Source organism: Stegostoma tigrinum, chromosome 7 (assembly GCF_030684315.1).
Source record: "Stegostoma tigrinum isolate sSteTig4 chromosome 7, sSteTig4.hap1, whole genome shotgun sequence".
NCBI lineage: Eukaryota > Metazoa > Chordata > Chondrichthyes > Orectolobiformes > Stegostomatidae > Stegostoma > Stegostoma tigrinum.
In genome coordinates, this window is record NC_081360.1 from 84368576 (window position 1) to 84383949 (window position 15374).

General features: G+C 42.1%; 1 protein-coding gene across 4 annotated transcripts in view; it reads left to right on the top strand.

The window, feature by feature from the left end:
- Positions 1–15374, top strand: part of lypd6b (LY6/PLAUR domain containing 6B) — a 192227-nt gene that overhangs the window by 20330 nt on the left and 156523 nt on the right. The window contains exon 2 of one of the 4 annotated variants that reach the window (XM_059647462.1): positions 10214–10311. The exons of the other annotated variants lie outside the window; for them this stretch is intronic. The gene's annotated coding sequence lies outside the window, so the exon portion shown is untranslated. The remainder of the gene's footprint in view (positions 1–10213; positions 10312–15374) is intronic. 4 annotated transcript variants of the gene reach the window in all.

Below are 15374 nucleotides of genomic sequence, written 5' to 3' on the forward strand. Positions count from 1 at the left end.
TAAAGGCAGTGAGATACTCGGGGGGGGGGGGGGGGGGGGGGGGAAGAAACAGGAATATGAAATTGAGTTGTATGAGGATGAGCAATGATTATATTGAATTGCAGGGCAGGCTTAAAGGGCTGAATGTTCTACTCCTGCTTCTAGTTTCTTTGTTTACAAATCTCTAAGACCATGACAAAAATGCTAGTGGTTAGACCTGGAATGGGGTGCTGCCTTGTACTTTTGGGGGTGGAGGGAGTACAGCTCTGCACCCGTATGCTGAAAACTATGGTTAAACTGAATGGAGTGTGGAATACCTGAAGCAGAGCTCTCTGGTAATTTATTCTAGAATAAGTGTGATTTACAAATTTTAAATATTCCAGATAAATCATGGTGTAAACTAACCTGATTTGCAAAAATGCCCCAGATGTGGATTTAAACATGTTTCACGCTAGTAACATTTCTTTATAAACATTCTACTAGTGCAACACGCAATATCCTTCTCCACTTCATCAGAATGTGTTAGAAACAGCACAATCACTTGATTGTAAGTATTAAGCTTTGTGAGTAAATGACCAAACCATATTTTGAAAGGGTGGAACATCTTCATTTGTGACCTTTTAAGGCTCTATCATTCTGACTTGATTTCAAATTTAAGTTGGTTGTAGCACTTGGAGACAGTGGTATGTTGCAGATATCATTTGTGACGAATACATACACACAAGCCCAGCTTGTGAGAATTTCTTTATCAAGGTTGTCCAGTTGTGATTTATGATCTTCCAGGGTTAGCTCTGATCCCAATGCCATTAGTACTTGCAGAAACTAATGTTAGTTCCCATATGAAATTGGACCTAGCACCTATACAAATATGCAGCCAATTGTAGATTCTGCTCAGATGGCTTAGCATAAAATTTGTTTATGCTCCCTGCTAGTTATAGCAAGCACGAGATAACTTATCTTGTTCGGAGTGAAAGATAGCCTATTGTTGTGAAATGCTTCAGTGCTGAGATTGCGAATGCTGCACTGTCACCTTCCTAGAAATGTTGATTGAGAAAAGAAAACTTTGATGATTTGCACCTTTCTCTCATTAGCCATTGGTATATGCAGAAGTTGTTATAGTTTAACAGCAAAACACACCAAGGTTACAGCCACAGGACAACTGTACCATCAGGTCAAAGCAGTTTCACATTGCTATGACTTTCAGTCAATAATGTGTTTGCACTTCATGTTCAGCCCATGGAATTGTTCATGAGGAACATAAAAATGTTTCAAAAATGTGCAATCATTAAAAGTTTTTTTGATTTTAAACTGCTCTGTAAGTGAGTAGTTCCAATGGATATTGAGAAATGCAGAGTAGTTTCTAACTTGTTAAAATGTATTTTTGATACATTGAAGGTTGTCTTCTACCCCTGAAAACAAAAAATGTTCGAGATTACAGTGGGGTGAGAACAATATCCAAGGAGAGAAAGCAAGCTAATGTTTTGAGTCTAAATGACTCCTCATTAGAGCTGAAGTGGTGGGGACAGCATTTATATAATAGTGGAGGTGGGGCAGGGAGTTTGGAGTGCCGGGCAGGAAAGATGTTGATAATCCTGAACTATCAATATCCTTCTTCCCCCTGCACTCCAACAACAGCTACCTGCGCGCCCCCCCGGAGCCTGACCAACCAGTCTGTAGCACAAATGCTGTCCCCTCCACACTTCACCTCAGCTCTGATGAAGAGTTATCTAGACTCAAAACATGAGCTTGCTCTCGCTCCACGGATGCTGCCTGACCCACTGTAATTGCCAGCATTTTTTTGTTTTCAGTTCAGATTTCAGCATCTGCAGGAATTTGCACCTTCTACCCCTCATTGCTTGAGCTGCTGAAGATTACAGAATTGTTTTGTCTTCTGCATGTAAAACTATGCAGTTGACACTTAGGCGTGTCTTCTATTTTAAGAGATTTTAACTGGTTCTTGTCCATGTTCATTAGCAAGTAGCTGTTTTGTGACGTCTAATTTTCATTGAGTTGCACAGAGGGTTTCTCTCCATTGGAAGTTTCTCACATGATTGCCCTAAATTCACCTCATTAATTACCCACCATTTCCTGTATTCCTCTTGCCCAATATTCACCCAATTCTCCCATTAATTGATGTGGAGGTGCCAGTGTTGGACTGGGGTGGACAGGTCAGAAATAACATGGCACCAGCTTATAGTTCAACAGGGTATTTGAAAACGCAAGCTTTTGGAGCCTCCACAAGGTTGCGTTTTTGAAGAAACCTGTCGGACTATAACCTGGTGTTGTGTGATTTCTGACATTGCCCATTCATTGTAGCCAGGAGTACTCACTACTGCTGGAATATCCCAGGATTCCTTGCACACTAGCCATCATAGAACCCCACTCATGTACTTGATCAATCTTTGGAGATCAGGAGTTGCCTCCTCATGTGCAGTTACTGTGGGACAGCACCACAAACCAATCCTTCTCAGGGCACATAGGTGGCATAGCTGACCCTCCCTTACACACAGAAGTGCACATTCTTATCTCAGTTGATGTTTCACGCCAGGCCACACAGCTCATCTTATCCTTCAACACATCCCATCTTACATCCCTGTCTAAGTTAATGCTTCTCTGTCCCCAGAGCCCATCGCCTTATTGTTATTCAAGGTGGGACCAATGCATATGTGGAAGCCTTCAATTGCCTCAAAACACTCACTTTTTTGTTTACAAATGCTTAAAATGAGTAGAAATCAAACAGACAGAAGCTGCATTTGCCTTCTGGAACAGTAAAGAATTTCTTGCATATTGAATGCCAACTGTTTTACAGTGGATACATGTTCACCGCACCCAGCTCTCATCTACTTGAACTGGGTGAGAATTCAGTCCTGCCTGGCTTGTTTTAGCCTGACTCTGTGCCATTCTGTCATGCTAAAGGGGATGCCCCTCATCTCGATATTCTCATCCTCCTCCGTGGAAGACTGCACCTACTTTGCCAGTTCATCAGCCTTCATCACATATCTCTTTGGCTGTTCCAGTTGAGCAGAGCACAGCAGGCTAGGATTATGTTACACATCCTGTCTGCAGTGTGCTGAAAAGACCTCTAAAACTTATTGAAGTAGCAGGCTTATACATAATCCACAATGGCTCTGGTCAAAAATAAATGCACCCATTCTATGTTCAGTGTGAGTGAGTGGGTTGCAGAGCAGAGTCATTAGCTATGCTTGCAGTGGGCAGTAGTCACCTCTTAACCACCAGCATGGCAGGATATTTGGCCCCTTAAATGCAGCGGCAACATTACAGGTCTCAAGTATATTGGCATCATGGCAGCTGCCAGGTTATTTGTCACAGATATCTAAGATGTGGTACCAGTGATTACAGATGACTTGCACATTGATGGAACAGATCGATGAACTCAACCGCTTTAGGATATGGTCCTCTTAGCATGACTTATGTACAACTTAGGAGTCTCTTCTATTTTAAGAGATTTTAACTGGGGTTCTTGTCATGTTCTTTAGCAAGTAGCTGTTTTGTGACGTCTAATTTTCATTGAGTTGCACAGAGGGTTTCTCTCCATTGGAAGTTTCTCATGATTGCCCTAAATTCACCTCATTAATTACCCACCATTTCCTGTGGGAGGGTACATAGGTGGCCCTGCAGCAAGGGGCAGCCAATTATGTTGCCTGGTCCTACTTCCTGGTCTGCAGCACTGACTTCATCATGGAAGCAAGATGAAATGGTACAATCTGACACAAACGGCATTGATAACGGTCTTGATATATTTGTAGGTGGTAGGTGGACAGTTGAGAGCCCACACAGGGTCCTTGGAAGGAGCAACAGCATAAACGTTCAATATGACTGTTACATAGAGTGTCACTGGAATAGAATGGCCACCCACTCCTTCAAGTGACAGGTCCAATCCAACAGTCAGCACAGGTCAGTGACGCTGTCCTGGGACATCTCCATCTTGTAGAAGTACTGTGCCACCTCCTCCGGCTGAGTGAGGCATCAAGCAGGCAAGACATCCTTGTACATCCTGAGGGGATCTTCAGCTGTGACCTTTTCATGAGAACGCTGTTTGGCGTCTGCTGGGGGTTTTTGCTGGTGCTTGTCTTCCTCCTCTATCTTTCTGCACCTTTTATTGCACCAACAACAAGAACCTTGCTGTGACGGGACCTATCAGTCACACTCAAAATGAACCTGTGTGGGCAGCAGACAAGACAGAACATCTACTGAGCAATGTGAGCAGTCAGCAGTCGAATCCTTATAAATGATAGATTTGCATACCCCGCCGTACAGTGGGACATGGAGCATTCCAACAAGGAGGGCTGTGGAATGACTCAACTTGGAATTTTGGAACTGGACCTTATTTCTATGGATATAACATTGGTCATGATGCGAAGAGACAGTATGAAATGGTAAGTGCTGCTTGCGTACTGAATCTTTCTCTTTTCAGCCCTGCATCACCCACAAAAGGTGTCATTGTATTAGAGAATCTGGCACTATACCTACAGTTAAGGTGGAGAGGGAATCCGTTCCATGTCCATGTCCAGGCTATGAAGCCTTGTGTTATCTCTGAGCTTTGGCTTGCAGGTGTCTCCTTTAATGACACCTGTGATCACTTGTGCTTCACAGAATGGCCATCTGCAATGTGCAAGGAGCAGTGACATTGCATATATCCGGTGTTTGCATCCCACACAATTGGACATCGCAAGCATTTCACATTCAAGATCAAACAATTATAAATGACTTCGAGCTGCACTCTGCAAGTGCATGCTGTTTGAAGGGCTTCCTGTCTCTCAGAAGTGGAGCCCCCACCATTCATCCTTCCTTGTTCCTTATGTATCCAAGGTTGCTGCCTCCAGTAGGACTGAATCTTATCCCACCTCCTGTTGCTAGTGTCCCTGATACCCTTCCCTACCCTGAAGGTCATTCTTGCTGATGTCCAAGATTGACCATGACTGACTTGGATAGACAACACCAAATGATAAGTGAGATAACAAGGTGTATAGCTGGATGAACACAGCAGGCCCAGCAGCATCAGAGGAGCAGGAAGGCTGATGCTTCAGGCTTACATCCTACTTCAGAAAATTCTCAGATTCTCCAGCATCTGCAGTTCCTATTATCCCCAAATGGTAAGTGACCTCTGTGTATTTCTTTGACTGCACTCGACCTACAGCACTGACCTTGACCCACCTCCTAGACTGCAGCAAGATGGACTGTCTGACCCTGAGTGCTTCAAGTAGACATCTGATCATACCCAAACTTTGCCCTTGTCTGATTGAACCAGGAACCCCTGACTGACAGCAGTCCCTTTGCCTGAAGTCGACTCTTTCAACTATGAAACATGGCCATATTGTTTATGAGCTTCCAATGTGTTTGCTGTGCATTGCATTGACATAGCACTGTGCTGTGCAGCAACATGTCCAGCCCCTTGAATGATCACCCCTGTCAAGTTGCCTGGTTATGCATTTGTGCCAAGCCTGAGTGTACTGTGAACCTTTAATGTGCAGCTCCAGGGACAAAACTCTAAAAATAAAGGCCAAGCAGGGATGCTACAAACATCCAAGTAGGCGTGCCAAGGTAGAGTGCTGAGAGAGCAGCTGGAGATGTAGCCTGGTCCAATAAATAGGCTCGATACCTATTTCTGCACACAGTGACCTTGAAACAGTGTCCAAATGAAAGGTGCCACTGCGATCCAAAGCATAGCCATACAGAAGTTTACTGTAAGTGGATCGGAGACATGCCACAACGATGTGGACAGCCTGGCAACTTGTTGGATGCCAGTGTTTGTGGACGTGAAGTGCATGCAGCTGCTGCGAACGGACTGTGGACTGACTGCTAGATATCTGGACATTCTGGCCCAGAGTTACAGACGCTACCACCATGCCACAAGGACCCTTTTGTGTGGCATAATAGGAGAGTGTATGTTCATAAAATGAGATGAAGTAATAATGAAGGTGATAATCAGTGATAATCATGTAGCTCTTATTGCTCACTTGTGAGAATCTTGTCTGAGATGACTGAGACTTGTAAAGTGTGACTATTTGGTCCCAGTGTTGAGAATGGCCGTCCTGTTTTTCTATTTTACCTATTCTATTCACCTATTTTCCTTGCTTTATCAGCGTCTGAGGTATTAGAGCTGTGCTGAAATAGCACTATAGGTGCAAACTGAATTTTTAGAGAAGCAAGGTGTTTTGGAAAAAGAGTCCGTCTTTCTAGTCAAGTGGCATGGTGTTACCAGCAAAGACTGCAGTCATTGTGGAAGTGCCTTGCTTTTCGAATAATGTCCAAAGATTGTCCAAAGAAGACCTGAATAAAAACTGAAATCAGTCTGAGCTCATCATCTGCAGCTTTCTGTTGTCAAATCAGTGTCTGCTTGAGTAATTTGTCAGTTACAATTTGTATATTTCTAATCAATCTGCACAGAGACATTATTACAGAACTCTAGGAGCAACTGGAGACTTAAACTTAGGCCTCCTGGCTCAGAGGTAGGGTCATCACCACTGCACCACATGCAGTCATTTGATGTACCTTTATCTTATTAAAAAGTTAATAAAAGTTAAATTAAAAGGAACTTTTATCACATGCTTGGTGAAAAACTAACTGAATTATTATGTTGCACAGCATCTGACTAACTTATGTTCTCCTGATATAATTACAGTACATTGTGTCATTACCCACTGCTTATGGGCTCTTATGCTTAAACAATGAATATGAATATTCTTGTATGTTGTCTGCCTTAAAAGCACTGGGTAAAATGATTTGTATTTCTGTAACTTATGTCATTTCCACTCAAAATATTAGGATTATGGCCGTTTTCCTCCAAAGTCAGCTTCATTTTATTTGACACTCTCAGAACTTGTTTATTTCCTGAATTTATATTTATATTCATTGCCTTGCAATGATCTTATGTTTTGGTTTTTGTTTTCTCATGTGCACATACATTAACCCAGGATTCATTAGCCAACTTAGTTAGGTTTAAAATTTGTTAAATCCACTTCCTGAGAAACAATTAGTATGTCAACCATTTCCCTAATTTATTTCCATTCCATTTATGCCCATCACTGATTTTCATCCTTTCTGCAAATTCTGGTTCTTGGCATCCCATTTACTCATGAGACTGTAATGGAAGAATACATCAAAAGGAAGAGTACTGCAGCTTTAAGTGAGTTGACTTATTGTAAAATGCATGTTTTGACTTTCCACAGTTTGAGGTTTTGCGGTTGACCTGCTGACAAAGCAATCAGTGTAAGCACTCAGCCATTTCAAGCATAAACTGTATTATAGGAGGAAGGCAATAAAGCACACTTCCTAATTTCCTGGTCCCTCTCCCTAAAATTGAAAGGGAAACCCTGCCCACTATTATTTTTACCTATTTTTAGCCTTTGCCTGCAATCTCCTTTCCCACTAAATTGTTATATTTTCTACGGAAATATATCGCAGGTTTATCTGTAATGAACTCAACTTTTAAAAAATGCAGATGAACATTTGAAAATGCCAGAACATTCATGGCCAAGTGCTGGAAAGTGGGACCTGTCGTTATTTAGAGATAATGGGAACTGCAGATGCTGGACAATCCAAGATTACAAAGTATGAAGCTGGATGAACACAGCAGGCCAAGCAGCATGTCAGGAGCACAAAAGCTGACGTTTCGGGCCTAGCCCCTTCATCAGAAAAGGGGGATGGGGCGAGGGTTCCGAAATAAATAGAGAGAGGGGGAGGCAGATTGAAGATGGATGGAAGAGAAGATAGGTGGAAAGGAGGCGAAGGCGGCGGAAAAATTGCTCGATGTCCAAACGTGACTGGTATTCGTTGATGTGTGGGTGGAGGGGGACAAAGGTGAGCCCCTTGCTGAGGACTGACTGCTCATCAATGGAGGGGGACAACCCACACATCAACGAATACCAGTCACGTTTGGACATCAAGCAGTTTTTCCGCCGCCTCCACCTCCCCTCAACCTATCTTCTCCTCTATCCGTCTTTGCTCTGCCTCCCCCTTTCTCCCTATTTATTTCAGAACTCTCTCCCCATCCCCCTTTTCCTGATGAAGGGTCTAGGCCCGAAACGTCAGCTTTTGTGCTCCTCTCGTGCTGCTTGGCCTGCTGTGTTCATCCAGCTCCCCATTTTGTTATCTCAGTCGTTATTTAGATTAGTTTTTTATTTGGTGCAGACTTGATGGACTGAAGGTTCTCTTATGTACTCAATTCTATCAAAAAGAACACCTTGTGATTCAGCTGGCATAAAGCTCACTTTGACTGCTGGGACCCTCAAATAAAAAAAAAATCACTTAAAATTAGAAGACAATGACGCCTAAAGTCCAGTCAATCGAGTGGTCATATTTTCTTTGCTTCCCTGATTGGAAACTTAGAATATCAATTCCCAAAACGTTTTTTAACCGGACTTTGCCAATTAGCAATTTCATTTCCATTCATAATATCCCACACTTTTAATGAAAATGATAAGCATCACTGTCGTCTCAGAAATATCGACGCGTGACACCAAACTTGGAACGGTTGCTTCTAACTTCTGATGCTACCATAAAAACAGGAAAGGATGGAAATGCTTAGCAAAAAAAATGTGTTCCTGAGATGCTGCTTGGCCTGCTGTGTTCATCCAGCTTCACACTCTATTATCTTGGAAATGCTCAGCAGGTCATCAGCATTGCAGAGGGGGACGGAGTTAACCAGTTGAGATTTTGACTGATTCAAAACTAACCCAGTTACCCAGAGTTGAGATCAATCCCAGTGTCTTGACTTGGTGACCCCTTTTCCAGAAATTCTGATGCTGTTGGATTTTTACTGTGACTGAAACTTGACATTTTAACAATTTCCCAATTAACTTTTGTGTCCACAGCTTTTGATTGTGCTCGAGGGGATGGGCGGGGATGGTTGGCAACCAATTCTAGGTGCCAAAAATGTAAGATAGTCACTAGAATAGAAATTCTGGAGAAACTTCCTTACTTATTTGGGAATTTGGGCAGAGACCTTATGGGATCAGTAAATGTAAGATATTACTCACATCAGGAGAGGGATCTGGTATGGCTTTCAAGTGACCTCTGGTGCCTAAAGCTGGCATTATTGAATGATGATAATAAAGTGTGAGGCTGGATGAACACAGGCCCAGCAGCATCTCAGGAGCACAAAAGCTGACGTTTTGGGCCTAGACCCTTCATCAGATGAAGGGTCTAGGCCCGAAACGTCAGCTTTTGTGCTCCGAGATGCTGCTGGGCCTGCTGTGTTCATCCAGCTTCACATTTTATTATCTTTGGATTCTCCAGCATCTGCAGTTCCCATTATCACCATTACTGAATGATGCCTGTGGATAGACTGTCATTCTTTCTATTGCATTAATCTTAATGGAGAGAAAATTTAACTCCTTTTTAGAACTGAGATGCACAACTTATAAGAGTTTTATGAAAATTTCTTATCTCCTGAACACCCCCCAAAACTTGTAAAAAAAAATTACCGATTTCTAGTTATAACTTAATATTATGTAACATATATATTGTACATGTGAGAATGTTATTGAGCAAAATTCATTTAATGTACTGTATATACTGTTTGAGATTAAGACGACAGCTTTAGTGTAAAAAGTCAACTTTTACAGTGTAATATTTGGAGGAGTTGAAATCCACCATCTCTCACCACCTTGCTTTTGCAGAGTTGCCAGATTGGATACTGTTTCTGCCAATCTCGCCTGCAGAAATAGAACAAAATAGGCAAAAGGTCTGTGTGCAGACACGAGGAACTGAATAAACACCTTCAACAGTATGCTAGTCAATAATTTGCGCAATTCGATTTGCACGAGGGTGAGTTAGACTTCATTGGTGACTGGGCAATGAATACAGTGTTTGGATTTCTGACTAAAAGTCAGGGTTCAAACTATCCATGAGTTATGTGTGAAATGAATGATCTTTCTGGCCAAGAACTGATAATCAACTGCAGAATGAGATTGACCAGTACTCGAGTATATACGGTACAGCGTTTTTCTGATTTTGCTCAGTGCCACTGGATACTCCAGAACACCAAAGAGAATTTATGCAAATTAATGTATGATGAATGACCCACTGACTGGACAAAAGAGTGCTATTGATTTCAGTGAGCTTTCTGCTTATGTATGCAGCAAAAATTTGACACAAGGTGAGATTAATGGCTAGTAGGCAAAGTTCTCAAAACTTAAAGAAATGAATTCAAAGCACTAAATTGGGGAGAATGTGATGAATGGATTGCAATGACAACTATTTTTCATCACAGAAAAACAGAAAAATGCCTATTTTTGAGGAACACAATGAGCCTTCCATTTCTGCTGATGTATTCAGTACAGAATTATAGTGTGCACTCAAGATCATATGGTGAGTTTTCTCAGTAGTATATCAAAGTGTATTCTTAGATTCCATCAGTCATAGGCCATTTACACGCCCATTACATTGTATAGACCTGTCTTGCCATTCAAGGGCAAGCTGTGATATTGATGTTACATTAATCTTTCAGAACCTACAGATGCCAAGGAAATAAATCCAACTGTTCTACTCAAATAACTGCCATGACAAGTGTTTGCTTGTTGACTTGATAGATTTGAAGGGAGGATACTGAGTTTATGGGTTTTTGTGTAATTGTAAATTGTTCAATATTTCTTAATTGACAGCTGGTGATACTTTTTAATTTGGGATTGAAGCGTGCAGATTTTCTGTGGTATTCTTGTTTTAGAACAATGGGAGAACCAAATGAAGTAACAATACATTATTAAATAATGAAGTATGTAGCTCCCATTTTCCTAATAGACTTAAATGGATTGCCTCCAGCAAAGCTAACTGCTGCCTAAGTGGAGTTGTTTAATGTAGCTTGTCTTTTACAGATACCACTGTGGCTAAAAGAAGCTCAAAAGGCTGAAGTTTAAGAAATGGAAAGTTTTGTTGAATTGGAGGAATGACAAAGCTATGAAAATATTGAAACATGAGAATCTAAAAGTGAAAATAGTCATTGAGCCCTACAGCATGGAAACAGTCCCTTCGGACCAACTAATCCATGCCAACCATGTTCCCAAACTAAGCCTGCGCTTAGTCCATAACCCTCCAAACCTTTCCTATTCACGAACTTATCCAAATATCTTTTAAACACTGTAATCGTACCTACATCACCACTTCCTCTGGCTGGCAGTTCATTCGACATGTGAACTACTCTCTTTAAAAAAGTTGCTCCTCATATCCTTTTTAAATCTTTCTCCTTTCACCTTAAAAATACCATGTAGATTTGGGGGACCCCCCCCCCCCACCCCCCCGAAAAAGATCCTCATCATTCACCTGAACTATACCCTTCATGATTTTATAAATTTCTTTAAGGCCACCCCTCGAGCAACTACACTCCAGTGGAAAAAGTCCCAGTCTTTTCAGCCCATCTCAAACCTTCCAGTCCCAGCATGATCCTGGTAAATCTCTTCTGAATCCTCTCCAGACTACTAAGAGATCAAGGAAGTTGTAAAAGAAGATCACAGTCAAAGGATGCAATTAGTGACTTTTATTAGGCTGTTGCAATACTGTGGCAGCATTATAAACCTAATTTGTGACTTTCAAACATGGATTTGTGATCGGTGTGTTATTTAGATGAACCATTCATGAATGTTTGAAAGGAAAAACATTTTTTGGAATGGACAGTCACTTGCAAGGACAGTACAGTGATTGTAATGAGGTCAGCCAGCTGGGATTTCATAGAACATGATTTCCCTGATTCGGGCTATCTATCTGGTCCAGTCAGGGAGCCTGGGCTGACAGATATAAACATGAGTGTCAGATATCCTGACACTTTGAAATCTTGCTCTGAAGGAGCTGGATCAGTGTCAAGCACTCTCCATGCGTAAATGAAGGGTGACTTGAAGTTGGGGATACTGGCCTCTGGGAAGTTATTTCAGACAGAGGGTTTTTTCTTCATTCATGGTACATGTGCATTTAATGCACATCCCTGGTGATGGTGAATGACCAGTGCCACACCCCCTCCCCTCCCCCACCCTCTGCTGAGTCTGTCCTGCAAGTGGGACAGTGGTGGTGGTTTCTGGGACATAGTCATACTCATGAAATAATGGCTTACAGACAATGCCAAGCTGTTGCTTAACTAGATTGTGAGACAGCTGTGAGCATTTGACATTAACCCCGAGACGTTAGTAAGTAGGACTTTGCAGGCTCAACAGGGCTGTTTCTGCCGAGGTCAATGCCGGGTGGTTCATCCAATTTCATTTCTGTCTTGAGACTTCGTTTAATAATTACAAATGAGTGGCTTGCCTGGCCATTATAGTGGGCAATTGAGAATGAATCACATTACTATGGATCCGAAGTCACATGTAGACCAGACCAGCCAAGGACAGCAGATTTCCTTTCCTGAAGGACCTTAATGAACCAGATGGGCTTTTCCAAAAATTGGCAGTGATTTTATGGTTATCATTCGGCTCTTAATTTCAGATTTTTATTGAATTCAAATTCAATGGCATGGTTAAAACCCAGGTCACCAGAACCCTAACGGGGTTCTGGATTAATAGCCGAGTGATAATATAACTAAGCCATTGCCTCTGCCTCTGTCTGAGGTTGAGATTTTGGGATAAATGCGATATTAGAAAGAGCATCATAGATGTAAGCAAAATAGTGATCAAATGAGTCAGAACTGCAATAGCAGATGGAAGACCAAATGCTTGTAATACATTTTCTGACTTTGGGATGTCATAAAGGACTTTTGATGGGAAACTGTGATAAGTGATCTACTTTAATGATATTAATTGAGGAATACATTTAACCAAGATACAGGAAATTCCTCTATTGTTTTCTGAATCACACCAAGACATTTCCCATGTCTCTGACGGAGTGGACAGATACTCGGATTAATGTTTGCTTCAAAGGAAGTACAATAGTGTCATGTGGCAACCTTAATGTCATTTTTACAAGATAGGTGAAAATAATCTGAACTGATTTTAAAAACACCTGTGTGAAATTGCAAGCTGGATATACTAAATTTCTTTTTCTTGTCTGCTACATTATAGTGCTGACTAGAGAGCTTTGAGCCACCTTGAGTCAAAGGGCTGAAGAAGATATACTTGAGGATACTTAGTTCAGTACCACATGTCTAATCCCACTTTCAAGTGATGGGAAAAGTATGGCATTATGTGCTCATTAAAGGAACAATTTCAGGCCAAATCCATGCTAATTTAATATTAACAATTTGATGAAATTGAGAGTTACCAGGAGGAAAGTTTTTTTTAATGACAGGATGGAAATCTGGAGGTGAGCCAGATTGCATCTTTCCATTGAGCCAATTTTCGTAGTAGGGATAGTCATTTTAAAACTTGCATTTGGCTTGTGTTCAATTAAAATAGTATTTTCACAATTTAATTCACACCCTTTTTGTTGTGTAAGCCAAAAAATTGTTTTCAGAGACTTCTATAGCTGCACATATATGATGGTATTTTACCAGTGGTCACGGGAACATAAGAACCTCACCCCCACCTTCCTGCCTTCATTTGCTTCCAGGCACATTAATGGAAGCCCTATTGATATCTCTAAATTTCATCCTTCTTTGCTTTATTCAAATTAGTTAGACCCAAATTATAGTTAGAGGATCGTGTTTGTAGAAGATCATAGAATCCTTACATTGTGAAAGCAGGCTATTTGGCCCATCGATCCAATTTGACACTCAGAACAGCCTCCCACCCAGACCCACACTCCATCCCTGTAACCCCGTATTTCCCATGGCTAATCCCCTAGCCTGCACATCCCTGGACACTATGGGCAATTTAGCATGGCCAATCCATCTAACCTGCACATCATAGAACATAGAACAGTACAGCACAGAACAGGCCCTTTAGCCCATGATGTTGTGCCGACCATTGATCTTCATGTATGCACCCTCAAATTTCTGTGACCATATGCATGTCCAGCAGTCTCTTAAATGTCCCCATTGATCTTGCTTCCACAACTGCTGCTGGCAACGCATTCCATGCTCTCACAACTCTGTGTAAAGAATCCGCCTCTGACATCCCCTCCTATACTTTCCTCCAACCAGCTTAAAACTATGACCCCTCGTGTTAGCCATTTCAGCCCTGGGAAATTGTCTCTGACTATCAACTCTATCTATGCCTCTCATTATCTTGTATACCTCAATTAGGTCCCCTCTCCTCCTTTTCTCCAATGAAAAAAGTCCGAGCTCAGTCAACCTCTCTTCATATGATAAGCCCTCCAGTCCAGGCAGAATCCTGGTAAACCTCCTCTGAACCCTCTCCAAAGCATCCACATCTTTCCTATAATGGGGCGACCAGAACTGGACGCAGTATTCCAAGTGCGGTCCAACCAAAATTTTATAGAGCTGCAACAAGATCTCACGACTCTTAAACTCAATCCCCCTGTTAATGAAAGCCAAAACCCCATATGCTTTCTTAACAACCCTGTCCACTTGGGTGGCCATTTTAAGGGATCTATGTATCTGCACACCAAGATCCCTCTGTTCCTCCACACTGCCAAGAATCCTATCCTTAATCCTGTACTCAGCTTTCAAATTCAGCCTTCCAAAATGCATCACCTCACATTTATCCAGGTTGAACTCCATCTGCCATCTCTCAGCCCATCTCTGCATCCTGTCAATGTCCCGCTGCAGCCTACAACAGCCCTCTATACTGTCAACGACACCTCCAACCTTCGTGTCGTCTGCAAACTTGCTGACCCATCCTTCAATCCCCTCATCCAAGTCATTAATAAAAATTACAAACAGTAGAGGCCCAAGGACAGAGCCCTGTGGAACCCCACTCACCACTGACTTCCAGGCAGAATATTTTCCTTCTACTACCACTCGCTGTCTTCTGTTGGCCAGCCAATTCTGTATCCAGACAGCTAAGTTCCCCTGTATCCCATTCCTCCTGACCTTCTGAGTGAGCCTACCATGGGGAACCTTATCAAATGCCTTGCTGAAGTCCACGTACACCACATCCACAGCTCGACCCTCATCAACCTTTCTAGTCACATCCGCAAAGAACTCTAAGGTTTGTGAGGCATGACCTACCCCTCTCAAAGCCGTGTTGACTGCATTTGATCAAGCCATGCTCTTCCAGATTGTCATAAATCCTATCCCTCAGAATCCTTTCTAACACCTTGCAGACGACAGACGTGAGACTTACTGGTCTGTAATTGCCGGGGATTTCCCTATTTCCTTTCTTGAAGAGAGGAATTACATTTGCCTCTCTCCAGTCCTCAGGTACGACTCCAGTGGAGAGCGAGGATGCAAAGATCTTCGCAAGTGGCGAAGCAATTACATTTCTCGTTTCCCAAAGCAGCCGAGAACAAATCTGGTCCAGGCCTGGCGACTTGTCAATCTTAATGTTTGACAGAATTTTCAGCACATCAGCTTCCTCTATCTCAATCCATTCCAGCATGCACACCTGTTCTTC